This window comes from Spermophilus citellus, assembly GCF_964194105.1.
Source record: "Spermophilus citellus genome assembly, chromosome: 9".
Lineage (NCBI taxonomy): Eukaryota > Metazoa > Chordata > Mammalia > Rodentia > Sciuridae > Spermophilus > Spermophilus citellus.
Window position 1 is genome coordinate 85,400,868 of NC_138191.1, and position 15,948 is coordinate 85,416,815.

Consider the following 15,948-nt stretch of genomic DNA (forward strand, 5'->3'; position numbering starts at 1 on the left):
TCTTGTGACAGCACACCTTCTACTTTTCTCAGCTCTAGCATGGTAGCTGGTTGGATTACCCTGAGGCCCATTTTCATTTTCATCATCCAGTAACTGTATACTATGTTTCTTGTATTAAATCACTTTTACCTTCCTAAGAATCCCAAGGAATACACAATACTTCCCCTTGCTGAAGTCACCCTCCCACCCTGCACCATCTCTAGAAGGGGTTCTTCACTTTCTGTAGGCCAATAACTCACTACTCCTACACCTTTGTTTACATAAGTCTATTGACAAGAACTGAGAGTTGCCAAGATGATAATTGGTATTGAACCTGTTGGGTTCAGAAGGAGGTGCCTGGCCATATACGTATGCAGCACTGGTTAGAGAATGTGGAATACATCGGTGGTTCTCCATCCACTGTTCAGTCACATGGCCCTTTCTAGCTTAACAGGAAACGTCCTATTCATCATCCTTTCAGATGTGAAAATGCCGACTTATGAAAGGATCATAAAATAATGAGGCAAGAGTATGTCTTCCTTTTGTTTCTTAATGACCTTAACTTCACTAAAAATGGACAACTCCATATTAGTCCTTTTCTAAACTCTTTGAAAATTTTACTGAATTTATAAATTATCAATGTCTCCACTAAACCAACGAGTCTTCATGTCTTAAAATAACTAGCATAAAGTCTAGTTCAAGAAAATGAGTCTGACTCATTTTCTGGTCTGGATGAGCATCAAATGCAGGATGAATCAGGGAAAGGGATGATGACAAGAGAAGAGCCTGACTGCCCTGTCTGCTCCCAGCCCCTATATCCTAGGTACAGCTATCCACTGAGCTCCGGGTCTTTGGCTTCCCCAAGTGTCCAATGAAGGAACTGGATTATAGTTATCTATGAACTTTATGATTCTAATGAAATTTCAGGAAACTGCTGAAAACAAACCCAAATTATTAAAACCACCTTCAAGACACAACACTGGATAAACACGTCCTGAATTCAATACATAAAAGTACTAAACTCCTCCCTTGAGTTTGCAGATACTGGTCTCATCATACTTTCAGAAATCTGGACCGTGGCACTCAATTACTGCTGCTTTCAGATTTGAATATGGGGGAGATAAATAAGATAGACAAATGTGCTTCCTGCTAAAAGTTTGTTGGAGTGGGATGATGCAAATAATGGAGAGTAAACAAACAAATTTGAGAGGGGAAAAGTATATGCAATGTACTAAAACAAGCAGATCGGGTTTTGTGTAAAATTGTTCAAGATCATAACAGCTTGAATCCAACATTTAGATGTAAGAATTTCCTAGAAAAAAATCAGCTTGTTCAGTTAGGTAATAAGCATTAAAGACTTTTGAGATAAAAATTGCAAAGCGTTAGGAATTAATATGAACTTAAACCATTAGCTTAGCCTGAGAAAATGATAAGTAACGAAGAGATAATGATATTCTTTTAGTAGTTGTCAAATGGCAAAGCAGCTATGCTAAATGCTGCTCTGAGTAAACTGTCTTGAAACAACCACTTACAACCAAATTCTACAATAAAATGTGTTTTTTGTATATTACTAATAAGGGTACAAACTTTAAATCAATACCCATGTTGGCAAAAGAAGAATTTTAGTATGCAATTTGTTTTGAAGAATGTTAATTTCCAACAGTAACATAACAGAGAGAAAGTGACAGATTAATCCCATGTTTCTCCTTGTGTAAATTATACCTTAATGGATTTCTTAGTGAATTTCTCTGTAGTAAACACTAAGTGAGAAAATTTTAAGGAATTAAATTATTTCTCCTATTCCAAAAAAAAGCAACTAATACCACTAATTAATTTTTTTAGGTTAAAATACCATAAGGTGAAATGTAAATTGTTTTGTTTCTCAGCCACTTTTGCTTTCATCTGAAATACAGGCGAGAAAACTAAAAAAGCCCTCTTGTGTTAGCTTTCCATTGCCGTGACAAAATACCAAAGATAAACAATTTATAAGGAGGAAAGATTTATTTTGGTTTATGTTTACAAAGGGTTCAATACATGATCACTTTGCCTTATTGCTTTAGGTCTATGGCAGCATAGTACATCATGGTAGCCAGGAGACAGAAGAAGAGAGGGAGGAAGGGGCCAGGGTCCCAATATCCCCTTCAAGGGCACACCCTCAATGACCTAATTTCCTCCCATTAGGCCCTGCCTCTTAGAGCACCCCCCTCAGAGTACCACAGGCTGGAGAGCAAGCCTTCAACACATAGCCTCTGGGGGAAATTCCAGAGCCAAATTATAATGCCTATCTTCCAATCAATGAGTAATTAGATATTGAAAGGCCTTGCAACATCTGAGGGTTCTGATTTCTGAGTTCTCACAGAAGCAAAGTGAAGATGTGATTATGGAAGGTTTAGGAAGGATTAAGGAATTCTTTTTTAAAAACTGTATTTTATTTATTTATTTTTTATGTGGTGCTGAGGATTGAACCCAGTGCCTCACAGGGGCTAGGCAAGCGCTCTACCATTAAGCCACAACCCCAGCTCAGATTAAGGAATTTTTATGGTCTTCCAAACTGAATTATAGAGGATATAAAAAGAGATGAAAGAGCAAATATGTTGGAAACATGTTAAATTCACTTAATAAGTATTTGCTGAGTACCTGCTCATGCTCAAGTTTAGATCTTCAAATGCCGCATCATAGCTATTCAGTAATTTTATAAGCCTATTATCACTGCTCTTATATTTGAATATATGTGAGTATAAAAAATTAAATTTCATTCATGATCCAAAATCCCCATTTTCATCAATTATGAATATGGACCACTTCTCTTTTGATTAGTTCCTTGACCAAAAAAAAAAAAAAAAAATGAGAACCCCAACATGTAGCAGAGATTTGCTAGAGGCTATGAGTAATACAGAGATGAATCTGATATAGTCCTTGGCCTTAAAACGCCCACTGTCTATTCTTGGGAGAGAAGAATCAATGGTTATTCATTCTGCAGTATAGAATACAGCCTTGGCATGTGTCAGTCTCACAGTGCAGTGTGAGACGGATCAGACAGGAACAAAATGAGTGAAAGCTACTGCATAGGCAAGAAAATTATCAAAGACAGCTACCAGGCTACCGTCCTTATACGTGTACTGTGTAGAAGGAACAAAGAAAGAAACCCTTCTATCCACTCACAGCTCTTCTCCAGAGTAATCGTTTAACAATACAAATGTCCTTATATTACTCTCCTGCTTTGCCTCCATCACAGCTTCCTGTTATTTCTGGAATAATGCAAAGCCTTTGATATGATATTTAATAATACGAGTTCCTACAGATCTGATCCCAACTTGCCTTTATAGCCTTAACTTTCTTTTCTATTACCGGCCGGTTTCCCCACGTTATCCCTTTAATTCATTTTCTTTAGTCAAATGACGTAGAGTTTATTTAGCATGCCTTGTCTCAGAACTGTAACGATTCCTCAATTTTGCCTAGCTAAGTCACTCTTTTGCCTTTACTTTTAATGTCATTCCTTCCAAAATGCCTTTACTGATTTCCCCTAATTGTCATGAATTCTTAATTTTCTTATTCACTATATTTATCACAATTTATATTCATGTATGAATGTATATTTTTATACTTCATAAGTTCATAGTGAATACTGTATTCCTGTGCCAAGCAATAAATATTTGCTAAAATTTTTTGAATAACTAAAATGGGTGTCATGCCTCTTCCTAGATGCACTAAAATATGATCTCTCAAAGGCAGCAGCTAGGAGGAGGCAGGAGATAGAATCGGAATGCAAGGTGAACATCAGATCACAGATACTAAATATTGACAGGATATATGTTCGTACTCTTGTGATAGGGAGTTGATTACCTTTGTGACAAGTGTCACTCTGTAGTCCCTAAGTGTGCCCACTCATGTAGTTCTCACAACTTTTTATCCCTATTTTAAAGTTGAGAATTCTGACACACAAAAGGGGCAAATGATTCATTCAGGCTCACTCATCTAGGAGAAGGCAGACAGTATTCACACCCAGGCAAAAAAAAAAAAAAAAAATATGCTGGTGGAGCTTACCACATCAGCCATTATCCTCTACTGTCTCTTGGCAGCAGCAAATAAGCATCACTTATCAGAAATAAGCAGCAAAAGAGGGTGGTTCAGGGCCAAGGTGTAAAGGGTGATTAGGAACAAAAGTGGGATCTCAGAACCAGCAAGGTAATCAGGTATTTTTTAAATAATTAAACAAAAAAGAAAGAAGACTCTGACATTTGACAAGTGTATGGAACCTGTGAACAGCTATTCTGTTATGTAATCTCATACAAGTTTACATGAAATTAAAAAACTTAGGCTATGTATATGAAACTGTGGCTGTAAAACATAACCAAAAATGCGTAATAATTTGCCTCTGCTTTATCTTATGTTTAAAATGTGAATTCACAAGTAGTTTTCTTCTAAATTTATTCTTTCTTTGCTTCAATATTTAAAATTATGTTTTTTTAAGTCAGTGCAGATGAGATTCATTCACTACTGCTGCTTGTACAGATTTCTAAATGGTCCACCAGTGCCATGTTGTCCAAATATGTTCATGGGACATGTGTAAAACACACAGATTTTGTTCCAAGTCTTTGTTTTAGGCTCACAGACCCTAGTAATTTGTTATTAATTGCATTTTTGTCCTTTAATGAGAAGAAAACTAAAACAAAGTGTTAATCATTCATTAAAGTCTTAAGGAAGCATATAAAATTTCTATATATTCCTTTTGCAGCAATATAAATACTACATGATTACAGATTTCTTATGAGGAAGATCGCAGGCACATGTAAGGAATCTTCTCAGGACCTCAAATTAATTAATGGCATGATATTCACTGGTTTAACTGGATTAATTGAATATTAACTGGCAATGATTACTGCTTCCTTAAAAAGCAGACACCTGATTTTGAGACAAACATTCTGTTCATCCATATGAAAAGGTCAGAGGATCCAGATCTTCATGGACCCAAGAAAAAAAAAGAAGCAATTGCAAGAACATAAGGTAGAAACTAATGTGGTTAATAAAAGAATAATATGTAATATTGTCTTGATAGAGTGCAGATAAGCACAGAAGGCATGTTTGATTGATCTTTAAGTATCTCCATATTTAAAGTATGATTTCCATGTTTATTATGTTTATTTTTAAGATGCAAAATTAGACTATACCTAGAGATGGAGTCATCCATGAATTTCACAAGCAACTAATATATTTGATAAGCAGAGGGGCAAAATGGTAGATTAGAGTAAGGCAACATTTCTCCTAACTCTCATAACTCATCAGGAATACTACTTCTCCCCAAGGCTTAGAGTGAAAAACCCCGAGACTGGAGGGGCAGTCTGCCCTTACCAAACCAGAGCCTGTTTGACTCATTAAATGGATCTTAAAAAAAAAAAATCCCTGAATTTATCAATCAGCTGGGGGGATCTCATCCAGGAGCCATCTTGGGACTGTAGCTCAGTGGAGCCAATGGATACTAGAAAATGTTGAGTTTGCAGCTAGGCCTGTGTGGGCCTGTCTGAGCCTAACAAGGACTTGTCAGGGCTTGCAAACCTGTGGAATGTCAGAAACTAGAAGCATTTTGTTTGGAGAACACAGGTTAGAGAGCCTGGAGAGCCCCCTGGCCCTGCTCAACTCTCCCCAACCTGGTGAGTCCTGTGGCTTGCAGGGAGTAAGGGTAGGGCAGGTGGATTTGGCGGCTCTCAGCTTGTCTAGCCAGCAGGGCTGGCACCGACCAGCTTCCCAGAACCAGCCTAGGCTGGCACCATCTTGGTCCCAACACCGTCCAGAGTCCCGCATCCACTGGCCCCTGTCCCTGGGAACCCCAGGTTTGGCACCAGTCCAGCCCCCACCAGGGCCTCCCCGCCCCACAGTCCCAAGTCTCCCAACCCTCTAGCCCCAAACCCAGCCCACCACTCTATCTACAAGGCCCACAGCTTTGCCACCAGCCCATAGCCCTGCATGCCAGGCTTCTGCTTCACTGCCAGACCCGTCTGGCCCAGCACACAGCTTTGCAGCCAGTCTGTAGGACCCAGAGCCCAGGGCCCTGACCCATCTGACCCAAGCCAGCTGGGGCCCCACTCCTGGCCAGCCACCTGCTTCCCACCTGCAACCCAGCTTGTCCCACATGCCACTTCACTGCCAGGCCTGCCCAGCCCTACACACATCTTTGCCATGAGCCCACAGGACTCAGCACCCAGCCCTGATCTACCTGGCCTAAGTCAGTTGGCCCCCTATACATGGGCGCCAGATCCCCTGGATGTGACTAGCACCTCAGCCGCTTACCTACAACACAGCTTGCTGGGCATGCAACTTTACCACCAAGCCTGCCTGACCTAGCAGCCACTTCTCACTCAGCCCACAACCCGGCCCACTCACAATAATCTCCCCATAACAGAATTGGGAAGTCTTAAACCTCAGTGTTTAACTCAGTGAACAACACAATACAAAGGAAGGACTCAACAACCCACAGCCTATACTCCCACACTTAGTTCATACCTCAAGAAGAAAAGAAAATCAACTGGGCACAGACAATGACCATATATGCTCATTGACTATTTTGTCCACCATAGTGGAAATGACTCCTTAATTTCTTAACATTTCACTAAGATGTGTTGTTGTTGTTCTGTTTTGCTTTCTATTTTAAGTTTTCGATATTGAGTTTTTGTTTTATTTGAATATGTACTAATTGATTCAAGGATGCCTGTGCATATACGTATTTGTTTTTCTCTCAATTCTAATATTTTTCCCTTTCTTTTACTTTTTTTAATGTTGTTATTTCCCCATGCCCTGTATTTTGAGGGTTGGGGTTTTTGATTAGCATATTTTGATTTTGTTTTGTACCATCTTTGTCACTACTCTATCTTTCTTGTCCCCTCTCTCCTTTTTCTATTGCTGCACCAAATTCCATTCTCTCTCTCCTCCTTTATAGTCTTCTATTTTTCCTTTCACATTAACAACATGTCCTAAGTTACCACAGCACCTGCCTTATTCGCCCTTTTAAAAAGTAAACAATTTTCTACCCTCTTATCTCTTTTTCTTTCTTCATAAACAAAAAAAATCCTTAACATCTCTTAATACTAATTGAGGCACAAAATGTCTTCCCCTACCACCAATATCACAGCAATAATTAACACAGTAGAAATTAATAAACAACATCTATTGTTTGATTTTACACCAGACATAATGCATGATTATATGATTTTTTTTTTACTGATGGAAATTTCTAATCCTATTATTTTTACATATTGTACCAACTAGTACTAGATACCAAAATAGGAACTAAGAACCTCGTCTACAGCTATATATTGTTTACATAGATTGTTGTTATCATTGGACTCCCCCCACCCTATCTGTGAGGTACTGGTAACATAGAGGGACTCTATAAACTCCTAATGTATCAACTCTACAGCATCGGATTCATCCAGAAAGATGGGTAGACATGCAAACAATATGAAAAGGGCAAGGAAATTAACCATCCCAAACAACACAGAATACCTCAACAATAGACTCCATTAACACCACAGTGGAGGAAATGTCAGAGTTGGAATTCAAAAAGTTCATGGTTAAACTGATCTATGAGTTAAAAGATGACATAAAAAATGATATCAGAGAGAAAACATAAAAAGTGAAAGTCATTTAAATAAGGATATAGAGATCTTGAAGAAGAATCAATCAGAAATCCTGGAAATAAAGGAATCAATAAACCAAATTAAAAATTCACTAGAAAGTATCACCAGCATACTAGGCCTTTTGGAAGACAGAGTTTCAGGCAAGGAAAACAAATTTTATGATCTTGAAAATAAAGTTGACCATGGAGAAAAGATGTTAAAAGACCATTAAGAAAACTTCCAAGAAATATGACATAAACTGAAAAGACCAAACTTAAGATTTATTGGGATCAATGAAGGCTTAGAGATATAAACCAAAGGAATGCACAATCTTTTAAATGAAATAATATCAGAAAATGTCCCAAACATGAAATTTAAAGAATAAAATTTAAAACAAAATATAGGAGGCTTACAGAATTCAAAATACCCAAAATTACAACAGACTCACACCAAGGCACATTATTATGAAAATGCCTAACATACAGAATAAGGATAGAAGTTTAAAGGCTCCCAGAGAAAAGTGACTTTTGGAGGAAAACCAATCCAGATCTCAGCGGATTCCTCAACCCAGACCCTCAAAGCTATGAGTTCTTAGAATAATATATACCAAGCTCTGAAAGAAAATGAATGCCAGCCAAGAATACTATACCCACCAAATTAAGCTTCAGAATTAACAATGAAATAAAAACCTTCCATGATAAACAAAAGTTAAAATAATTCACAAAGAGAAAGTCTGACCTGCAAAACATACTCAATAAATATTTCATGAAGAAGAAATGAAAAATATAAGTGAAAACCAGCTAAGGGAGGAACTTTTTTACCAAAATCAATTTAAATTAAAAACCAGGAATAAAACAAATTAAAAAACATAAATCAATAATAACATTGAATGTAAATGACCTAGACTCATCAATCAAATAGAAATAGAATGGCAGATTGGATTAAAAAAGAAGTCCAAACAATATGCTGTCTCCAAGAGACTCACCTCATAAGCAAATACACCACAAACTGAAGAGAAAAGGATGGGGGAAAAAAACAACATATAATTCATGTGGATCTCATAAATAAGCAGGGGTTTCTATTCTCACATCAGAAAAAATGGACTTCAAGCCAAAGTTAATCAAAAGGGACCAAGAAGATCATTTCATACTGCTTAAGGCAATTATATATCAATAAGATATAACAATTGTAAATATAAATACATATACCCCCAAACAGTGGAGCACCTATGCACATAAAAAATGTCCTTCTCAATTTCAAGAATCAAATAGATCACAACACTATAATACTGGGTGATTTTAAGGCCTCTCTCATCACTGAATATATCCTCCAAACAAAAACTAAATGAAGAAGCTACGGAACTAAAAAATACAATTAATAATTTAGACTTAACAGACATATATAGAATATTTCAGCCATCAAAGATAGAGTACACTTTATTGTCAGCAACACATGAATCCTTCTCTAAAATAGGCCATATCTTAGGCCACAAAGAAACTCTTAGCAAATACAAAAAAAAATAGAGATAATACCTTGCATCCTATCAGATCATAAGGGGATAAAATTAGAAATCAATGATAAAACTAAAAGCAAAAGTTACACTAACACCTGGGGACTAAATAATATGTTATTGAATGACCCATGGATGATAGGGAAATCGTGATACTTAAAGTTAAATGAGAATAGTGATACAACATATGGAAATCTCTGGGACACTATGAAGGCAGTTCTATGAGGAAAGTTCATTGCACTGAGCATAGACTTTAAAGCACTAGAAAGTCACCAAATAAATAACATTACATCTCAAAGCCCTAGAAAAAAAGAATAAATCAACATCAAAAGCAGCAGAAGACAGAAAACAATTAAAATCAGAGCCAAAATCAATGAAATTGAAAAAAAATCAAGGAAACAAAAGTTGTTTCTTTGAAAAAATAAATAAAATCAATAAACCCTTAGCCAAGCTAATGAAGAAAGGGAAAATACAAATCACTAAGTTTTATGATGAAAAGGAATTATCACATGAATACATTAGAATACAGTAATAAGAAATTACTTTGAAAATCTATACTCCAATAAAATAGAAAATTATGAAGACATTGACAAATTTCTAGAGACATATGACCTATCCAACTTGAATCAGGAGGACATAGAAAATTTAAACAGATTGATTTCATGTAAAGCCTACTAACAAAGAAAAGCCAAAGACCGGAAGGATTCTCAGACAAGTTCAACCAGACTTTCAAAGAAGAACTTACACCAACAGTCCTCAAATTATTCCATAAAATAAAAGAGGGATCCCTTCTGAACTCATTCTATGAAGCTAATATTACTTTGATACCAAATCCAGACACATCAAGAAAGAAAAATTTCAGACCAATATCCCTGATGAACATAGATACAAAACTTCTTAATAAAATACTGGCAAATTGCATGCAATATTAAAAAGCTAGTGCATAATGATCAAGTGGGGTTCATTCCAGGGATGCAAGGTTGGTTCAATATACAGAAATCAATAAACATAATCCATCACATCAAAGACTTAAAGACAAGAACCACATAATTATCAACAGATGCAAAAAAAAAGCATTTAAGAAAATTCAACATCCATTCATGCTCAAAACATTAGAAAAACTAGGGATACTAGGAACATACCTCAACATTGTAAAAGCTATATATGCCAAACCCAAGGCCAAAATCATTCTAAATGGAGAAAAATTGAAAGCCTCCTCTCTAAAAACTGGAACAAGACAGGGATACCCTCTTTCACCACTTCTATTCAACATAGTCCCTGAAACCATAGCCAGATCAATTAGACAAAAGAAAGAAATTGAAAGGATACAAATAGGAAAAGAAGAGATCAAACTATCCCTATTTGCCAATGACATGATCTAAATTTAGAAAGCCCAAAAAAACTCCACCAGAAAGCTTCTTGAACTTATAAATAAATTCAGTGAAGTAGCAGGATATAAAATTAACACCCATAAATCAATTGAGTCTATGCACATTAGTGATGAATCAGTTAAAGGAGAAATAAGGAAAAATACCCCATACACACACACAAATATATATACATATATATATATATATATATATATATATATATATATATATATATTTGGGTATTAATCTAACAAAAGAGGTGAAATACTTCTACCTTGAAAACTACAGAAGACTAAAGAAAGAAATTGAAGAAGACCTTAGAAAATGAAAAGATCTCTCATGTTTTTGGATAGGCAGATTTATTGTCATTTTTATTAAAATTCCAATGATTTTCTTCAATGAAATAGAAAAAGCAGACATGAAATTCATTTGAAAAAAATAAGAGGCTCTGAATAGTCAAAACAATCCTTAGTAAGATCTATGATGTAAGAGGCATCATAATACCAGACCTTAAATTATACTATTAAATGAGAATAGTGAATAGTAAAACAAAACAAAAAAAAAACAAACAAAAAAAAAACATGGTGTTTGCACAAAAACAGACATGAAGATCAATGGTACAGAACAGAAAACACAGAGACAAAGCCACAAAAATACAGTTATCTCATACTAGACAAACATACCATAAACATACAATGGAGAAAAAAAATAGCCTCCTCAACAAATGGTGGTGGGAAAACTGGAAATCCACATTCAGCAAAGTGAAATTAAACCCCTATCTCTTACCCTGAACAAAACTCAACTCAAAGCAAATCAAGGACCTAGGCATTAGACCAAAGACCCTGCACCTAGTAGGAAAAAAAAAAAAAAAAAACGTAGACCCAACTCTCCATCATGTTGGCTTAGGAACCTACTTCCTCAATAACACTCCTAAAGCACCAAGAAACAAAATAAAGAATCAATAAATGGGATAGTATCAAACTAAAAAGCTTCTTCTCAGCAAAAGAAACAATCAAGAATGTGAACGGAGAGCCTACAGAATGGGAGAAAATCTTTGCCACCTGCACCTCAGATATAATATTAATCTTCAGGATATAAAAAGAACTCAAAAAACTTAACACCAAAAATACAAATAACCAAATCAATAAATGGGCAAAGGAACTGAACAGGCAGGCAATTCACAAAGGAAGAAATACAAATGGTTAACAAATATATGAAAAAATGTTCAACATCTCTAGGAATTAAAAAAAAAGAAAATTAAAACAACACTGAGATTTCATCTCACTCCAGTCAGAATGGCAATTATCAAGAATACAAGTAAAACTAAATGTTGGTGAGGATGTGGGGAAAAAATCTTCACTCATACATTGCTGATGGGACTGCAAATTGGTGAGCAACTCTGGAAAGCAGCATGAAGATTTCTTAGAAAACCTAGAATGGAACCATTGTTTGACCTAGTTATCCCCCTCCTTGGCTTATACCCAAAGGACTTAACATCAGCATACTACAGTGAGGCAGCCACATCAATGTTTATAGCAGCTCAATTCATAGTAGCTAAGCTATGGAACTAACTTAGGTGCTCTTCAACAGACGGATGGATTTAAAAAAGTGTGGTTTATATACACTATTGAATGTCACTCAGCCATAAAGAATATTGAAATTATGGCATTTGCCAGTAAATAGATGAAACTTGAAAACATTATGCTAAGTAAAATAAGCCAGTCCCCCAAAACCAAAGGCCGAATGTTCTCTCTGATATGTTGATGTTAACACACAGTAAGGTGTGGGGAGGGAAGAATAGAAGTTCATTAGATTAGACAAAGGGCAATGAAGGGAAAGGAGGGGGGATGGAAATAGCAAAGAAAGTACAATGGATTGGACATAACTTTCCTTTACTCATAAATGAATACATGACCAGTGTAATTCCACATTATATACAATCACAAGAATGGGATCCTAATCGGAATGGGTTGCACTCCATGTATATATAATATGTCAAAATATACTCTACTGTTGTGTATATCTAAAAAAACAATTTTTAAAAATAAATAAAATTTTAAAATAATATATTTGATATATAGTGAATACAAGACCAAAGAAGAGGTATTAGAGGACAAAGAGGCTTGGCTTAGTAGCCACAGAATCTCAATTTTATCTATTCGCCTTCTGGAGCTATGTCAAATTTAGGTTGAAAAGAGTTCTACCTCTTAAAAGACAATGTTGGACAACCAGTAGAGATCTACTCCAATGTCCTAGAACAGTGGTTTTCTAACTTTATTCAAGTGACATTTTTGTAACTTTTGCCATGTACGATTCCCTTATTTTACTAGTGAAATACAGAGCTCTATAAAGGTTGACTTGTCATGCGTCAAGTTATTCACCTACTTAGGACTAAAATTGCAATAACCTAGCTTTTGGTCTAGTTTATTCATGACAGTGCCTATGTCTGTTGCCTCTAAATTAGAGGGTTATTTTGTCTTGTATTTAGAAAGGCTTATTTATACTTTAGGGAATATCATGAACTTAAAAAAATATGTCAACACCATGAATTTCTTTATGAATTCATAAGCTCATGTACTCAAGGCATTCATTTTTTCTTTCATCTATCCATTCATTTAGTCAACTACTTGCTGAGTATTAATGAGTGTCATATATTATAAAGGTACAGATGAAAAGAAATGATTTCTCTCTTCAAGGACAGTGGGGTGACTGAGGAGGACTGAGTAGTAACGGACAACTGATAAACCAGTTATATTACAGAGATACTCAGATGTACTCAGTTATGTTACAGAGGTACTGTAACATTACAGTAATATAATGGAGGAAGGCTCTGTATTTTAGCTCACCACGACCTGGGAAGGGTTCATGAAGAAGATAAATCTGAACCATGCTTTTGTAAGATACATAGAACCTTATTGGAAGATGAAAGAGAATTGCTCATAAACAAAATAAAACTTCTCACTGATCTTTAGCTACCAGTTAGAGTTCAATTAGCAGTTATGCAAACTTTAGCAAGTCATTCAATCCTTCTTGTGTTTCTATTGGTGAAAAACAATTGTTATATGTAATTATTATCTGTATTCCTCCTATGGCTATAATAATATGTGATGAATATAAGAAAATGTTAAAATGTTGCATGCTTTTAGGAGGAAAAGACCAGTAATATTTCTGGTAGCAGTAATGGGCTGTTTGCAGATTTTTCTATGTAAACTCTATTCAATGCAAGCCAGGATTGTGTTCAGGAAAGCTCTCTAAAACTGAATTCAGAAAACTCTCGATTGAGATTCAAATTCTGTCACATATTAACTGTGGTACATTCCACAATTGAACTCTCTGAAGCAGTGTTTTTGTTCATAAAAATGGGGATAATGCTACCTATTTCACAGGGTTATATCATGAGGATTAAATTAAGCTGAGTGGTGCCTGACAGGGTCTTACACATAGTAGGTCCTCATTACTTAGTTTGCTGAATTGCAGTCCCATTAACACATTTCATGTTTTATTCTTTTCACCTCACTACCAAGATGTTCTCTTTCAACATTACTTCCTCTTAAAAATCACAATTGAAATAACATGACCTTATGTAACTCTTCTTTAGAGCTATTTATGCTTGAATTTTCTTATTACCAGAGACTGTAACACATACCTCATGAAGGAGAAACAGTCTCCTGGGATCTGAAGAGGTACTTGCGATGAATTTGACAAGGTAAATATAATCACCATAAAAGGACAAACCATGAGATGAGTAAATAATAAAATCTAAAATGATATTAATCTCAAGTCCTTTAGACTACAGTCTACTCAGAAATGATCAAAGGAAATAACAAACAGACAAATGATATCCACATGAATGTAATCCTCACCAATATTCCACCAGCGATCAGTGAACAAGTAGCAACATCTCCTTCTATCTTTTCTCATGAAGCTAAAAAACATTATCCAGGTCACAAAACGTCTTTTCAGATCCATTAACAAATGGATCATATACATCAGCCAACCCAGGCTAAAAAGTTTAATGCTTTTTCTACTGGGTGTGATGTAAAAATTACACATAAAAATTAGGAATAAAGATCAAAATTTTAAAAAAATAATAGCTCTTTCAAATAGAGAATGCGAAATTTACACAGAAACTTACTCACTTCTTAGGGAACTCTTATAGATGACTTCAGGTAGTAATATTATTTTCATTTTTATCTTTGCCAAGATGATAATAAAATAACTACTATTATCATTCATTAAAATGCTAAGTCTAATACTGTGTTAAATAACACTGAACAGAGAGAAAATTATCTTCATATTACACAATTTTTACATCTGTGAGTTTTCCTCTTTCATTATCATCTGGTCATAATTTTTAATACTCGATGGGAAATGAGGCGATGGTCTCCATTCTAAATCTTACAAAACGGTCATTCATTTATTTAAAGAAAATAAATAGTATGTCTTTACCATTTGACAGATGCTGCTAACAAAAACCAGTCTGCTTACCTAAGAACTCACAGCCTAAGACAGGTGTAGACTGGGCAGTGATGGGTGCTGTGTGTTATATATGACACAATACATGGGGGTGGGAGGGACTAACCAGCACTAAGGGCACAGATTTATACCACACATGGTTTTAAAGGATGAATGGACTCCACTGGAGGAAAACACTTGGAAGAAACATCACAAAGACATTCACCATCACCAGGTGTTTGGTGAGTTAAATGCAGCTTGTGTGGGTCTGAAGAATAGGATCCACAGGATGAAGAACAATGGAGGATGCAGTTGAAAAGATGTCTAAGTGACAGAACATGTCAATATTTTAATGTAATGCTAAATGATATGGATTGTATTCCATATGTAAATGGAAGTGGCAGATGATTGTGAATAATTTTAAGTGAGAGATCAAATGCTCACCTCTACATTCAAGAAAAATATATTCTTGTGTCGATAAGAAAATAATCTGAAGGGAATAGATTCTTGAATGAGGGTAGTGAGAAGACCAAAAAGGATTATCAAAAAGAGACTAAGGGGACAAAAGGTGTAGGAAACTTTTAAGAGACACAACATACAATCTTGGGGCAGAAAAGTCAATTAAAATAAGGACGGAGAAGTAACTGTTAAACAGACAAATTAGGTGGTCATTAGCTGCCATTAGAGAAGAGTGTCCAGGAAATAACAGAGATAAAAGCTTAATTTTTAGGGGGCCACAGGATGGAATTAGCATAATTCTAAGCCCTAAGCCCTGAAAAGATTAGAGTGTATCCCCTTGTGGGATTCAAAATAAAAACAATCCTGCTGAGCCATTTTATGTTAGCTGAGAAGAAATAAAGACTAAAATAGGTCATTCATACACTTAGCTCTGACAGAAGAATTTGTTTTGTTCCTAAAATTTCTGACCTCCACTCTCAAAAAACTCCCCAAAATGTCAGTCACGAACTCACTTTACTCAGAAATGAATGAGAATCAAAAGTGAAAGACACAAGATATATGCAAA

General features: G+C 35.7%; 1 protein-coding gene across 6 annotated transcripts in view; it reads right to left on the bottom strand.

Annotated features, from left to right (window-relative positions):
* Positions 1-15,948, bottom strand: part of PDE4B (phosphodiesterase 4B) — a 540,698-nt gene that overhangs the window by 453,058 nt on the left and 71,692 nt on the right. The gene's annotated exons all lie outside the window — the stretch shown is intronic.